Source organism: Neopsephotus bourkii, unplaced genomic scaffold (assembly GCF_033783945.1).
Source record: "Neopsephotus bourkii isolate Nb327-2 ecotype Australia unplaced genomic scaffold, CSIRO-AGI_Nbou_v1 NB_845, whole genome shotgun sequence".
In the NCBI taxonomy this organism is placed as follows: domain Eukaryota; kingdom Metazoa; phylum Chordata; class Aves; order Psittaciformes; family Psittacidae; genus Neopsephotus; species Neopsephotus bourkii.
The window spans coordinates 2,342,789-2,359,606 of record NW_026901341.1 but is presented as its reverse complement, the minus strand read 5'-3'; the positions used below and the strand labels follow the sequence as shown (position 1 = coordinate 2,359,606).

The following is a 16,818-nucleotide window of genomic DNA, read 5'->3' as shown; positions in this document are numbered from 1 at the left end:
TGGGTTTAAATAAAAAATTTAAAAAAGCCTTTGGAACTAGGGAAGATAGGCACCATGTTGGCTATTATTTACCAAATCACAGTTATTTAAATGCACTGTCTTTGATACTTAATAAATGTTGTATTGTGGCTTTTCGTGGCTAATAAAACTTGGTTTACATTACACCCCTTGTCTGCTATGATTTGCCTCCCAGGGCTCACTTAAAGTACATTAAGAAGCTGCACACAAGATCAGGGTGATTTGCTGCAAAACTTAAATAATTCATTTATGCACCACTGCTCTCAGACAGTGATTTTACAAATGCTATAATGAGACAAGCTGTGAAATGTTTTACATGGTGGAAGTGAGGGCTGCTGCTCAAGTCTTTCTGCATGGATTTTATTCCTTGAAGTCTTCAAGAGGACTTCCAAAGCATTATGATGTAGACCTCCATAACACACTGTCCCGTTGGTAAGGCTGCTTGTCCTAACTCAGCAATATTTTTAACTTCCATGTGCTTTCACTGGAGGACATGAAATGAGCACAGGATATATAGGGAGTGCGGAGTAGAAACCATAGTTCATTATGCTGGGAAAAGGCCCTTTTCTGATTGTGACTGTACCATGTCTACCATCCTGCTACTCATTCAGCTCTCTGCAGTACACTTGACTTTTTATTAATGAGCATGGAAGAAATTGGAATGATCAAAGTTTAAATATACCAGAACTAAGCTTTACTGTCAGTGTTGTTGAAAACTCCCCTGACGATAGTTCTAAATTCTCATCCTCTGGAGTCATGTTTCTTCTGTGTAGCTATAACCTTCAGTACCCCCTGTGAAAGTCTTATTGTCATGAAGAAAAGCTTGAAAGTATGCCCTGCACCTGCACTTTCAGGAAGCAGTTGTCCAGACATAAAATTAGCTATATTATTTACATTAAATCATAGAATCATAGAATAGTTAGGGTTAGAAAGGACCTTAAGATCATCCAGTTCTAACTCCCCTGCCATGGACAGGGACACCTCCCACTAAACCATGCCACCTAAGGCTCTGTCCAACCTGGTCTTGAACACTGCCAGGGATGGAGCATTCACAACTTCCCTTGGCAACAGGAGGTGCTCCAGCCCCATGATCATCCTCAGGGCCCTCCTTTGGACTTGTTCCAACAGTTCCATGCCCTTTTTATGTTGAGGACACCAGAATAATTTTATAGTAGGAATAATTTTTATTAATCTAATAATTTGGATGGAGAAGGGGGGATAGCGCTTGAGTTTGGAGCAAGTGTGACCTCCATCATTTTTGTATGCATGTTAGGCTGTAGCTGTTAACTACATGGTTGGATCTTACTTGTTCTACAGGAAGAACAAATTACAGAAGAATTAAAACATAAACAAATTAGTCTTAAATTAGTAATTGGGTAAAAGTAATTTGTTTACAGTGTGTGTCTGACTTTGCCAGGAAACCTATCCAACAATTTACATTTCCCATGCACATCTCACCACTAACTTGGAGCTTAAAATGAGATAGGGGAAAAATACTAGGTATAACTGAACTGCTGGGTGGCTTTCACTGGAATTTGTAACTAATTGCAATAATATATAATTAGAAGCAATTTGAATTTTTAGGATTAAGACAGAAGTGTTCAATTTTTTGTAACTTCTTAACGTGTCAAATTCACTTCAGAATCTTTTGCTAAAAAATACTTTGCAATTGCTTGTATTCTTTCACGGCCATTATGAACCTCAAAGTGTGCAAAGGCAAGTACCATTTTCTAGAATGAAAAAGAAGGGAAGGGGATTAGGAAAACAAAATGTTTGGGCTGCTGCTTGGTGAAGATCCCTTTGAATTTGCTAGCATTCCTGTCAGCATTTCCCCCCTCTTCTCAGCCAGTTTTGAATCTGAGGAAATTACCATCTGTGCATAGATATGCAGGAAATGAGCTAAATTTGTAGTGTAAACATTTTCAAATGAATATTTGCACAGTACAGTCTCCCAGCAATGCATTATCCCCTTTCATTTGATAATCAACACATATCCCTTATGAGTTGCATTGAAAGGGAAGAGAGTGACTCTCACTAAACTCTAATTATCCTTTCCTTCCTCCTGGGAAGAGCTCTCTTTAAGCTCCCTTTTGTGAGCTGCTCTGTATTTCACAGCAGTTCCACCTCTTGATCACTCTTTCTCCTCATTTTGTCTCAAAGTGGACTCTGGAATGTAAGGGCATAGCATGAGCTCAGACAGCTCTCTATAGGGACATCTGTTGAATTTCTGTGAGGTGGGATTGTCAGGCCAGCCCAAAGCCTTGGAGAGATTCACAGCCATTAACTCTGAACTGAGGTTTTCTACAGGACACAAGCTTCTTGTGATAATACATAAATATTTCTTGGCTTAGGACTGAGAGAATGACATACTTCCATTAGCCCCAAAGTACTTTTGACTCAATTCAGTCTCTGGCAACATGAGTCAGCTGTTTCAGCTAAGCAGTGTTTCTAATTCAGCCTTTTTCTAATAAGCACGTACGCATAACGTGAGCTTCCTACATCGATTAATCCGTGTTTCCTCCATATGGCTTGTAGATTTTTACTTTCTTTTAATTCAGTGCAAGCTGCTGAACAGTAAAATGCAGTCAGGATCTTATTCTAGAAAAAAAAAAAAAAAAGGACCCCAGCTGAAGTTGCCAGGGAATTGCCAAGATTAGCAACTGGGAAAGGAATTTTTCAGCCAGTCCCTCTGACTAGTAGGGCTTGAAAATGGGTGAAGTCCTTAAGTAGTCCTATACAGGGGGCTCTGCTTTTTTCTGGGTAGCTTTCTGAAGGCATGATTTGTAGAAGATGATGGCAGCTGGACCAGACCTTGCTGAAGCTGGTTCAGAGGGACAAAGGAATAGGCCTGTGGAGGTGTCCTGAGAATATTCAGCTGAGATGCTGCACATTTATGAGAGGGGAAAGGGGTCAGGAAGTCAGAAGGAGAGGAAGCTGCTGGGGTTTGGAATAATTATAGGACTTAAGAGGTTTGGAAGTAGATATCTTGTATTTGGAAGGGTAGGAATTTACAATCTGCATGGAACAGAATAACTCCATTTACTAATTTTAATGTGCAGTTAGGAGTGTTAGAGTGGTACTAGCAAAGTGTAGCTATTGCTACTGCTGGGCTATCAGAATAAAGCTGTAGACCTATTCATGTGCATCCCTGTATGTGGAGAACGCAAAGAGAAATAAGGGTCCAAAGCACTGCAAAATCTGACTTCCCCTCCTCACTAGCAGCCTTTATTAATAGCCCCTGACCACCAAACCCCCCCAAACAAAATAACCCTACAACCTTTTTCTTTCAGTACCAATGAATCTAATGGCACAGTTTTTCTCCTTCAAACAGGGGGAATGTTAATTCCCGGAATGCACATTACACAAATTAAAGCCCTTTCCCCCTTCCAAACATAATTTTTAACAAAGGAATCAATCTCTCTCCTAGCAAACCAAGGTGAACAAATATATATAATACATAAAATAATTAAATTGCTTTTTTCTTATTATAAGAGTTTGTTTGGTTTGTAAAACCAAGCTGGAATATTTATGCCCTTCCTCTTAGGGAAGGTCAGCAGATATATACTCAATTACCTATTTGTGTGCATTAAATCAAACGACTCTATATTCAATATTTTGTTTTTTAATTTTGCCTGAGCAGGAAGCTGGAAATCCAAATTAATGACTCTTCCCCAGTGACATAAATTCTGCGAGGTGTTTGTAGCTTGCTTGCCTTGTTAAAGTGCTCTGACATGATTGATAACCATTGTCCTCTCTGACAGCGAAGCCTGCACAGCAGCGGCAAGTAGACCAGCAAGCATGCAGAGAACTTGCACTAGGATCCAAATCAGAGATGTTTGCATTAATTCTACTTCCAGGTTGTGAGGAATGGTTTCTAAAGAGGCTGGTATCCTTCTTGCCTTCTCACTAACAGCTGGTGTTGGACAGGATAATATACCAAAGTCACTGCAGCTGAGCAAGGAAAAGTAAGGCTTGTTTCTGTGGGGTATCTGAGGGTAGTAAAGTCCCTTCTGCTAAGGGAAGAATTGCTGTGCCACAGCTGTCTTATGCATGCCCTGTACTGGTTATATAGTATGGATAATTTAACTTGCAGAGGGTCCCCACGTGAGTTATCTACCAGGTGTCCCACTCTTGCCCTCTTTCTGTGCACTGACTGGTTGGATCCTGAACTCACAAGAGCAGATTTCTTTCAGAGAACAACAAAGCTTCTACGACAAAATCTGGGCAGTAAATATTTCATACTACTTTGCACTATCTTTTTAATGTTCAGTTCATTGTTGTCAGTGATTGCGCCTGTGCTGCAGAAAGTGTCTTGCACCAAGTCTTCTCCTCCAGGGACTGGGCATCTGAGGGACTAGTTCAGGCAAAATGAAGTGCAAGCACCTTGGGAAAAGCTTTATCTTAATCTCATACTCTTTTCCCTTTGTATGATACTGGGATGGAAAGTGGATTTGTTGTTTGTTGGCTGATGTTTGTGAGGCTTGTGGAGTTCTAAGGGATAGGTACCAGCTCACATTATTAGGATCTTTCCTTTAATATAGTAATCGAGTCCCTCCTAACTTGTTCAAATTATAGGAGCTTAACTTGAGCTGTATTACCTGCAGTGAGTCCTTAAGAAGGCATAACTGGAAGCAGATTAAACATCAGATAAAAATTGCATTGATTTGGCAATTAATGCAAAAATTGGCAAAACAGTCTAAAGCGTTTGGTCTTGAAATAATGAATATGGAGCATATAAAGAAATAGCTATTGTCAGAGCTTTGGAATATGAGTCCGAATCAAGGTTAAAATTGACAAATGACCCTTACAAAGGGCTCAGGTAAATGAGCACTATCAGTGACCCGTGTGTTTTGATGTGTCTAGAATCTCAGCAGAGGTACCTGTATTGCAGCATGGAGAGGTCTCTATAATCAGTGTGTTGTTAGTGCTAGTTCTTTATTTTCTCTTTAGACAGAAGCAGAATGTAAATGTAAGTAAAAGAGCCATGCACATTGCTCTTTCCATAATCCTTGTGCTATGAACTGTTTTTTTCGATAGGCTGTTAGTGTCTTTGAGTAAGTATATAGTTCCTTTCAATAAACCCTGTGCATCTGAAGTTAAAGTGGCTACTAGTAACTAAAGTGACAGCTACTCAACTGCTAGCAACAAAAAGAAGCTTGTTAAACCTGAAGATGTCACATCATTTTCGTAGCCACATTTCTGAGCTCTAGGAGACTTGAGTGCGGTATTTCCTAGGCAGAAACAGGTAGTCAACGAGGGTGTTTATTCATTGAAGGTCAGGCTTTTGTATTATGAAACTTCTAGCAGATGTGATAAGCAGTAAATTGCAGATCTATCACCTTTTCTATCTTTTTTTTTTTCCTTTTTTTTCCCTTCCCCAATGAACGTGTGTGTGAAATCAGCAGAATACTGCCTGCATTTGATTTATGGCCCACTTTTGACCAACTCTTATCAGGTTCCCACAAGCCCTTTTCTGATGCAGCTCATGTCTGAATGACAATAGACAACCAGTGCCATTATGCTCCAAAATCCCTCTCTGCATTCTAGACACCTAAGATTACATCTGGGCTATTGATTTATTACTCTCTCCCCCCCTTTTTTTTTCCCCCCACAGGGACCAGATTGTTCAGCCTGAACAAGATAGACTATTATTAAACTGAGCAAACTACTCTATGTGAACTTGGTAAAGAAATAATCATTTGCAACCACCTTTCTAACCACCCAGGTTCATAAAGAAATGTAGGTGTTGAAATATTAAGGCTGTTTATATATGGGTCCCACCATTCGTGTTTGTTCAGATTATATATAATTTATACACATGAAATGAGACCCAACAGGCATTCTGTTGTGTTGGACATTATAGGCATATTGCCTAAAGCACCGCAGTATTACCACCCAATGTACAAACCCCAAATTATTACAAATCTTAGTTATAGAAATACCTACCGTAACCCAACTGTATCTGTGGCAGGGAGGTTTTATGACACCTTTTAGAGCCTCAGCAAAATTTATATGTTCTACCAATAGATTTTTTTTCTTTTCCTTTTTTTGGGGAGGGAAAGGAAGCTATAAATTTTACAGTATGTTGGATTTTTATATCTCCTAAAAATGTACTGTGCAGGATTCACATTTAATATCCCTCAGCTATAGTCATCTGTGTATTTAAGTCACTAAGTGAAAAGGTACAGACAGGGCTTCTAGTTGAAATGGTTATTTTTTTCCTCTCTCTCTCTTTCCCTCCCTCTCTCCCCCTTCCCTCCCACAAGCACATACCTCACCCTTGCATCATCTTTTGCTTAAAATAACATTACAAAAGCTGATTCATGGATTTAGGGTTCGTTTGTGCCCACCTCTGGCCTGCTTTCAGGAAACTCTGAGCACCAGCACACCAGACCAACAAGGTCTGCAGGTGCTGTGAAAGAGACCCAGGGCATAACATGGACCAAACACAACAAGCAGAGGCTTTCAGAGCTGTGCTCCTCCTGTCATTGGCCACGGGGACAGATCTGCTTAACTGTCAGCCAAACCTCCCATGGTTTATGTCCTACCTCAAAGGATTTACTTTATTCCACCTACTATTCAATTCATTGTGTACAACCATCTATCGTTGCCTGCGTCCTGTTAGGCTGGGTCCTCTTAGACTGTTTGTTACAGTGACACATATGAGCAGAAAGTATCACACAGAGGCTGTAATTTAAGTATTTCCTTTTACTGCCTTACTGTACTACTGATAATTTTCTTTTTAAGGCATCCTTTGTTCTCCTGTGAAGCAAAATTCTATCAGCAAAGAACCAGATAATGCCAGCATCAAGTGGGGGAAAATTAACTTTTATCACTTTTTACTAGATGTCTGTTTTCTATTCCATCATTTTCTCATGTTTAAGAGTAAAATAGATTTCACAGAAAAAAAACATGTTTCAATCGAAATTTTATAATTATCCTCTATTTGTGTGAGCATCTGTTTCTTCTCTGTCCATTCAGGGCCTGATCCTGCCAGATTCTGTGCCTGTTCCAGTGAAACACCTATGAACATGCTCAACAGCATTTGAAAGCTCAGACACCCGTAAATGCTCCTGAAATACCGTAGCGTTTCTGTTTAAAGACAGCTACTCGACAGGGCTTTGGAGCAATACTTATTACTGAGGCCTTTTGGAAAGGGAAGAGGATTTTTCCTTGTGAAAATCATGCCCTTTCAGTTAGGATATAGTTGAGCATCTAAATATTGTGACGAGGAAAGGAACTGTGTAATACTGAGTATGACTAACTGAGACTTTGTTCAGTAGGGAAGAAATGAGTTACACAGAAATACATAAATCAGAGTTTCATAGACCCACAGATGGCATTGCTATAGGTAGTAGAGAGCACTCCAGCTCTGTAAGTATACTGGAGAGTTACAGTAGATTCTGGTTAGAGTAGGGAGAATAATTAATGGCTGATGGAAAAGGATGAAATGTTTTTTCTTCAGAATGGAGCAAGTAAGAAGGGATGCGAAGGCAGCACAAAACAAGAAGTGGAGAGTCAAGCAAACTGAAATATGGCAGGCTGAAAAACCCAAAAGGGAACACTTTTTCCCATAATGTGTAACTCAGCTGGGAAATTCTGTGCTTCTGTTCAACTGAGAACAAATCAAATTTTAGAGAGAGATAACCAAATTTATAGCAGTAGTCCATGCTAGAGCAGGAAGAGCAATGGCAAGGTCGTTAGAAATGCACTGCATCCTGCCTTCAGTAGCTGCGTGTTTGGGGGTTGAGAGGGACAAATAGCCAATAACTATAGGTAGCAGAGCTGCACTTCGAAGCTTAGTTCTGGCCACAAGAGAGTAGCTTGCATGGACTGTCGCCTTTGCAGTTTCTTTGCTTTATCATTAAATTCAGTGTCTTACAACAGTTTGGGGTAGCTGGGGTTTTCGATGTCCTGTACAGAATGCCTTTTTCCTGTCTCCCTGCATTGTGGTTCACTGTTGTACAGAGGAAATGGAAATCACAGCAGTGCACACAAGCCAAAAAAAGATTTAAGCTTTGACTAAGCTGACAGCCACTCTTGTGACAGTCACTTGGTGTTTGGATTAGGCTCTTCAGAGTCTTTTCAGCCAGTTACAACTGTTGTTTCATTTGCATCTTCATGTTGCCAAAAAAGCAGTGGCAAAAGCCTGCTCTGGGTAAGCCAGATCTCTTCCTCTGCGATGGAAACTCCCCCCTTCCCTTAGTGCAGTTGACTTAAATTCTGATTCATTTGTCTAAAGGCCTTTCCTGGTTTCACTTTGGTTTGGAGCAGAAACCTACTTTCTTCCTTTTAGCTTCTGGTGTCTTCTGCCCTGGAATACAGACACTGGCCTGCACAAGTATTGGCTTGCATAATGCTGCTTCACATAAAGGTCATAAGTGGTCTTATTTGGAAATTAATTCAAATAAGAAAGAGAAGGAGCCAAAACCAAGCCTCTACTGGGCATGTTAATAATGTCATTTGTTTACAGAGTGTAAGATCACTGCTAGAGGACATCCTGAATCATTGGCTGTTGCTCTTAGTGTTTGCCCTTGGTTGTCCCTGTTGTGGAGGAACCAAGTCCAAAGGTCAGAGAGACTCTGCTGGTCCAACACTGCCTGAAGATAGCTATTCATCTTCTGGAAACCCAGGCTGATATTTTGAAAGATCAGTGTTATGATTTTGATGCCTAAAAAAAAAAAAAATAGATGGGATTCACTTCATTCCATGGACTCATTCCAGTACAGTCATTTGGCACTGCAACCAGGAGGAATTAGTGCTGTAGTTCTTGAACACTAACCAGGAAAAAGGAGATGGTTGTAATGTCAGAAGCGTGTGGCAGCAGATCAGAACTGGTGTCTGGGGCTGCGACCATGATGCGTGTGACAGGAAAGCCTGGCGGCATGCATTCTGTCATGCTTATTTCTTGCACATGTAAAATGTGTGTGGGGTGGGGTTTTGGGGTTTCTGAGCAGTCTTCAATCCAGTATTTACAGAAATACTCCCCACAGAAAACATATTTTGTTTAATGCTCCTCTTACACACAAAGGGTCTGGGAAGACACAGCCAAAATGTGGAAAAGGTGTTTACTGTACAGCAGGCAGGGCTCCATGTAGAACGTATGCTGTGTTTCAGCAGGTAGCAGGTAAAAGAGCAAACAAATGGGGAGCCATATTGTCAGCCATGCTGAAAAGTGCTCTGGTGCCCTTTCCTAAGCATGTTCTCATCAACAGCAACAAAATCAGATGTTTCTATCAGAAACATGAATAGCACAAACACATGGCTCTTGGCTCTTTCCTTCAGTAAGTAGCAGCAGCAATTAATTAGCTCTTGGAACATGTTGCATCTATAGAGAGAATATTAAACCCTCACTTTTTTTTTTTTTTGCAGGATTAACAGTATTTCTGGACAGTTCAGCAGCATCAGTGATACCTGCTTAATGTATGGAAGAAGCTGGCATTCTGGCTTTGGCAGCAGGTACACAAAGGGTGTCTTCCCACAAGTTCAGTTGCATTCTTGGCTAAAGAGAACACATTTCACTTATTACAGTAAATAAAGCAGGTGATATTCAAACACTTTGCAAAGGTCTCCTGGGTGTAGCTATGGATAGTAGGTAGTATTTGTGCTCCATTTTGTATGCTTGTCAACAGCTTTTCATGTCAGACATCTTTTTTTTGTTAATGCAGGTTGTCCTCAGAAAAGTAATGAAAAGGAGTGAACATTGTCTCAGCTGCCATAAAGTGTTATGTTCTCTTTAGTATTAATCATCATTCTGAAGTTCATTAACTTTAATACACTTTAGTCTTTATATGTCATAGGTTGAACCCAAGTCTTCCAGATGAGTCATTTGCTATATGCTGGATTTGTGGGGGCAAGCTGATTTTTGAATATAATGAACATTATGCATAGGCTTCTCCTTCTGCACTCTGCTTATCACATTGAAATTGCATTTGTTAAACTGAGAAGGTGTTACAAGAGAGGCAGGGTTGTGACAGACCAAAAGAAGAGGAAAAACCAACTGCAGAGGCAAGGTCCCTCATGGCATGATAGCAAGGGTGCCAGTGGGGTGGTGTAACAGCTCTGATTCTCTTTTTCCTTTTGCTCCTGTGCCTAAATTGGGCATTGCCCTGTTGTGGCAAAATGAAGCGTGTAGTTGAGGAATGTCCTCAAAGCTTGCATGCACCCAACCTGGGCTGTCCACAAAGCAGTGCAGATGTATGGGCTCAAGCCCAGAAGCTGAGTGTTAGTGAGCACTGAGCAAGTTGGGGACCCCTGAGGGCTGCCAGCAGAGCTCAGCTGATATCCTCAGCAGCCTCCTTAGCACACCAGCTGCCTTGCCAATCTCCTGCACTGCCCAAAGATCTCATCACAGGTTGATTTTGAGGAGGGATGTAAAGCAGGATAATGCAGCCACTGACCTTGTGGACTTTTACAGGGAGCTCATCCAGTGCTTAGGGGCTGGCATGTCACAGAAGGTGCTTGTGGAAGGTTTGACAAATAGGCGGTGAAGACTGGCACTGTACGTGGAGCAGAGGCAGGGGTTGGTGTAGCGTGTATGAGATGAAAGATGAGGACAGGGCTAGGTCAGGAAGAACACTGTATTTTGGGCAGTTGTCTTTTACACTGTCCAGATTCCACATAATCAGTTTTTCCATCTCCTCCAGTAAACTGAAGGCATTTGTAATTCACGCTTTTAAACATTGCTGTCTATTTCTGCTGCTTTATGGATTAAAAAAAAAATAAAAATCCCTGGACATGTACACTAAGAGGTGTAATAGAAGAAAATTAAGATCCTTCCATTGCATCAGGTCATCACTCTTCTGGCTGCATGAAGCTCACCTATTGACAGGAATCATCTACCTCCAGCTGGTCTAACTTCTCAGCCAAGGTCTGAAAGTCTGTCACCTCCCGTCATGAGCTGTCATACAAACATCTCATGCAGCGTTAACCTAACAGTTAGAAAGATTTGTTGCAAGTCTGTTGGATCTTTTGCTTGTTTTGTTTTTTAAACCACTTAATACAATGGGGGTGAATTTTCTTATAGGTTAAGGGCAGAGGCTGGGTCTTAATTTATCCCAGTAATCTGCCCAGGGTGTGTGCAGGAATCCTGCAGACTACATGAAAAGTGCTTGAGTCAGACCATTCTCTGCTCAAGACTCAATAAGGGCATGAGTTGATCTAAACACATATATCTTCTGTGGCGGGGGGATAAAGGGAGGAGGAAAAAAATCAATTCTGTCTCTGGCTGAATTTCTAGTTGTGTTTCACAAGGCTGTTACTTGGCTCATCTCCTTCCCTCCAGACATTGCAGAATAGCCCTGCTGCATTCTCTCTGCATTGGACTGCCTGAATTTTTCTCAGAGAAAACAGGCTGGGCTTTTTCCTTTAGCTTCTGCTGCTTCTCTGTCTTGTTCTTTTCTTGCCTTCCACCCTTCCCTTCTTTTTTTGCCTTCTCTAGGCTGTCACAAACTGTGCCTCTTGATGTTCTGGCTGTTCCAAAGCCTTCCTCTCCCAGGCTCTGAGAGAGTGATTACACATGAATTGTTTTCCAAACCCTGAGAGTTGTAGTGTCCTGTTCTTGGCCCCAGAAAAAAAAAATAAATATTGACTTGTAGATATTTTGCTGATTTGTATGGAAGCTTTAAAAGAAGGAAGAGGAAGATGCCTGCTAAAAACCATCTTCATTTGCATGAGCAAAAAGTTATTTGTGTATGTAAGATCTGTAAAACCTTCTTGGCAGAACTGGGAGAAATAAGCCATGGGTTGTTAAATAATCTTTAAGGTCCCTGTTCTATGTTATGGCCTCAATTCAGAAAATACTTATATCACTACAACTGGTCTTAAACATCTTTGTGTAACATAGTTTAAACTACTAAATTATTTTGGTTTTTAGACGTAGTTTAATTATAGTATAAAACTTAAGCATAGTTATTTCCTCTTTTAAACAAATTCTTGCTGGTTTTTTGTTCTCTGAAGACTCTTTGCTGTCACTAAACAATTCCACCTAAAGCTCTGAAAGTGCTTTGAAATGTATTGTAATGATGATAAGAAATCACCGTGTTGAAGGTCCGGAGAGAGTGAAGAGTGGAGTTACAATTTCGAAACACCCAAATACTTTGCCTAAGCCAAAGCATCTAATCTTTGCACCACATCATCTATTGTATGGAAGAATCAATCAATCAATCAGCTATAATGTCACCTAATTAAGTAGCTTGTCTTCAGTTCTTGACTAGGTGAAGGGCCCATGAGGACACAGGTCCTATCCTCAGCTTCATCACTTGGAACAAGACTGGGGCCAAAGTAATGTTTGAAAGGTTTTCTTTTATTTGTAGAACAAATGTTTTCACCCAACTGTAGCACAGTCAAACAGTGCGAAGGAAACATAACAATACCCCTGTCTATTTATCTGTGTTTTCATAAGGTCACCCATCACCATGGTATCCAAGTGTCTTTCTTCTTTCCTTTAAGGGTCCTGGTCAAGAGTTGAAAATAAGGAAAAGAGAGGAAGGAAACCACAAAGAAAGAAGCATATGAAAAGTAAAAAAAAATACAGAGCTGGAGGTAAACCTACACACTCAGAGGTAATTTGCCTTGAGGAGAAAGAACCCTTGAGACCTATGCGTAGACTCTGGAAAAAAGAATCTGTGAACAATAGTAAAGGCTATGAACGTGCTATCCTCTAACAGGTATGTAAACTTTAAGATTAAAATAACAGCTTCAAAAATCCTTCTGTCAGAGTGAGTTTGCTCTCGCTAGTCAGGGTTTCAGGGGAAGTATCACAAAGCCAATATATATCAAGTGGAGATAGCAAAGGAAAATACTGTGTGAAATTTCTAAACAGGTCAGTTCTTGAAACACATTGTCTATAACCTGACAAACTTATCATGACATTAAAATAGGGTTATATAAATAAAATCAGGTAAATAAGGATTAGAGCTGATAGAACTTTTTTTCTGCACATGTTGAATGATCTCAAAGCAAATTTCATACCGAAAAAGAAGAAAAAGAGTGAACCAGGAGGGGCACAAAATTAAAGTTGCCTTTTGTTTGGTTTTGTGCCAGTTATTGGTTTTATCAGAAAAGTATTTTCACCAACGATTCTGGCAATCCCAGTATGCATTCACTTTACAATTGGGAAGGGTTCCTTAACAAGCTTTTAAAGTTTTGTCTCAGTTTAGCAATATATTCTATCATGTTTTGGTTTGGGTTTTTTTTTCCTGTTTACGTTCATGGTGATACCAAGGAGAGATAGTGGGTATTTCAATCACACATTTGTTACCCAGTCTCCCTCTGTGCATGCTATCCTGACAATTGTGTTGTGAGAAACAACCTTGTGTATAATGGTGTCCGTATGCAGTCATCGTACTGCTTATGGAGAAGAAGTGGGAGGGTGGGAGCAGCCAAGTGTCCTCACATCCATCCCTGGAGTGGGAGTCCTAACTGCTGTGAGTGTGCGAACCTTAGAGTTAAGAGACATCTGAAGAGGATGGTGATAATAAGGAGCTAAGTGTGTCTTGCTCAGGTTTATTTTCCCAGTTTGATTAAATATAAATGTCTGAATATCAACTATTTGTATGCTAATCACATCCCTTCAACAAACACAAGCCACTAACCAAACTCCTTTCTGTATACTATGAGATTTCTTGACCACAGAAAGCAGACATGATATATATAAGAGGAGTGAAATTATTCAGCATGTGCTTATTGATACTTCTTTAAACAGCAGCTTCCTCCTTCCGGAGACCTTCCTTGAGGTTTGCATATGACCACATGTAATGATGTGGTTTCTTTTCACTAGTAATGTGAGGCAGCAAGATGTGGTGCAAAATCTTACTACTCAGTAAGTGGCATTCTACTGGCCTAGTTACCCCGAAAGCTAATTGCTAGCTTGTATATTTGCCACACTTCCCAGCAGCACAGTAGACTTTATAAGGTGTCTAGCAAAAACTTTACCTCCTGTCAAGCCATGTTCAGGTCAAGTATAAGGCCCACTGGAGTCAATGGCTGACTTACATTGTGAAGCGAAGTAGACTGAAAGGTCAAATTCTCAAAATCACCTCATGAACTCTGGCATTTACTTTGATAAATCTCATGTCTCCGTATGTAGCTACCGGTTCAACAAGCTACTTAGATCTATGACCAGCTTAGAAAGATGTGAGTCATTGCACTGACTTCAACATGGTGACTCACATCCTTCACCAGCGTCCTGTAAGCTGCCCCTCTGGGTTGGCCCTTTTGCTCCAATAGCCTGTTGAGAAGGCCTGTCTGCGGTTTCAGGTGTTTATTAAAGGCAAATGGGTCATGGTGATGGATTGTGTTTTGGCTGCCTGCTTGGAAAGTCTGACCCCAAATAATGACCCCAAATATTGGGATCTCTGTGTGGTTCTCTCCTATTTTATTCTACCAAGAATGTCACATGTAAAGGCATTATTAATTCAAGAGGAAGAACCTTTCCAGAAGCTGCCCCCACACACACCCCAAACTCTCAACGAGGAGCAGTAAAATTATTTCTTTCTTTTAATTGTTTTGCTCTTATTTCTATGCAGTGAACTTCATCACAAGACCAAGGAAGTGTTCACCATCATTCCTCAGACCCGCTGTTTCTGTATGTACATCAGAGAATCATAAAATTCAGAGATGAAAAAGTTCCTTTGCATTAGATCATCTCATCCCTGCCCTTTCTGACACAGGTTTTCTCTCCCTGTACAGTATATTCTCTAACGCTTTGTCCAGTCTAGATTTAAGTAGATTAAATGTGGTACTTTCCCACTGACCTGTCAGAAGCTGTTGAAGAGGCTTGGAGGTAATTGACACTGGCACCCTTTGAAGGTGTGTTGTGGACCTTACCACACTTGTCATTTGTATCCAAACACAGTGCTTTCCTCCAGCTGTCATGAGTATTGTGTGGCCATAATTCTTTCAGACCCATATACAGCCTATGCTGAACAGTTATAACTAAGATGGAACAAAAGAAATGAAAATGTGGTTTTGGTTTCTTTTTGGCAGACAGTGTACATAGGGTTAATTCTTCTGAGCAGCCCAGAGGTGAAATAGTAAGGTGAAGGCCCCCGGAATACTTTGTTGATGAAAACTAGTGGTATTGAGATATGATGTGCTTGCCTGCACGTGAAGCTTTTTCCTAGATAGAGAGGTATATTTTATAGACTTCAATTAATAACTACATTTGAAATATCAACTGTCTGCTCTTGTGACATGGAAAGCAGATTTAGCCAAAAGGTGACTGCTTTTGAAGAACACTGCTGATGATATACGCATTTAAGTGAAGTAGTAATAATGTTTGGAGTTTCCTTTTTCACTCAAGGAATCCACAAAGTGTTTCACTTAGTTCCTGCTCAAACTGTGCAGCTGCTTTGGGGTTGGGACATACCTGTGACTTTGTGGCATGACAAAATATAGGACAGTCTTGACAAGAAGTCGGTAGTGGGCTGCTGGGCTCCTTGTGTTCAGACTCTGATTCCTGAACTGTTCTGTTTTCCCCAGAAGAGGTTGGGTACCCTAATAAAGGGTATTAGGTAGTCTCTTGGTTTAAATGGTTTCTTTCTTCTCTCATCATCAATAGAACCCCAATTTTTAATCCTACAAGCCATAGAACTATAAAGCCATGGACTCTTAAGTACAATTCTCTGTCCAGGTCATTGTCATTACTTATTTCTACCTCTTTCAGATAAAGGAATATTGTCCCTTGGTGTAGCCTCTTTACTTACTACTTTTACTCATATTGAAGGTTCTTGATGCAGGGATTATTCGTAGCACTCTCACTGCTTGTCGTTACTGCCTCTGAGTTCACAAATCCCACACTGAGATCACATAACATAGCCCGGCATTTCTTGGACATGTAGCACCACATTAAAATGTCATTTTAAGTAATTAATATTTTATTTATAAATACTTATAAATATTTATTATAAACAAGGCTTTAAGCAGCAGCCCGTGAGAAAACAATCTATTACATTTGTATTAAAACATGTTCAAAAGTTTAATCGTAAGAGAGGCTATTCAGCTGAACTGTAAAAAAAATTCATAGCAGTGTGTTGTTTTGGCCAGTTCGTGTCAGGCTGCCACGTTGAGATGAGAAGGTGGATTTCATTGTATTCCACACTAAATCCAAGAAACCAGACTCCAGTGATTTAGGAAACAGCTAAATACTCCATGTTCTTTTTTTTGTTCCATGTCTTATTTGGGCAGTACTTCTGTTCATGACTGGGTCAAATGCTGCTCTTGAAACACCTGTATGATTCATGGCTGAGGAAGAGCTTTGCTGGATTTGACACATGAGGTTTTGTGCCTACTGGAAAGCTGCTGAAAATGGGGTTTATCCTCCTGACTTCTGCTGTGGGCTTTATATTTAGTCCTGAAGGGACCCTCAATCTGCTGATCCAGCAAATCAGAGATCTGGCTCCACTGGGGTCATCTTCTGTTTGGCAGGGATCCTTCCTTCCTTTCTAGTGACACACCGCTTGAAGTAGTTTTATTCCCCTATTATTATGAAGTCTTTCTAGGAAAGCATGAAGGCATAGCTTTCTCAGGCTGTTCCCCCAAAACATTATGCCTTTTAGGAGAAGAATGTGTTTGGCTGAGACCCACCCCTTCATAATACAGGGCTTTAACTGTGAATAACATAAAATAATAAAATCAAAGACTGGTAACTGTTTTACATCTTTACCTCTAACCAGAATGACCAACCATCTCTGATTAAGTATCCTACAGAAGCATTTAAATTCAGCAGGTTTAATAGTTCTTAACAACTCCCATTGATGGTATTATTTTTCATTGGGAAGAAAAATGGTTATTGCTGAC

General features: G+C 40.4%; 1 protein-coding gene across 1 annotated transcript in view; it reads left to right on the top strand.

Annotated features, from left to right (window-relative positions):
* The window catches only part of C1D (C1D nuclear receptor corepressor), a 457,287-nt gene extending 444,376 nt beyond the window's left edge, over positions 1–12,911 (top strand). Inside the window, exon 5 of the mRNA XM_061356248.1 lies at positions 12,900–12,911. The gene's annotated coding sequence lies outside the window, so the exon portion shown is untranslated. The remainder of the gene's footprint in view (positions 1–12,899) is intronic.
* The last annotated feature ends 3,907 nt before the right edge of the window (positions 12,912–16,818 follow it).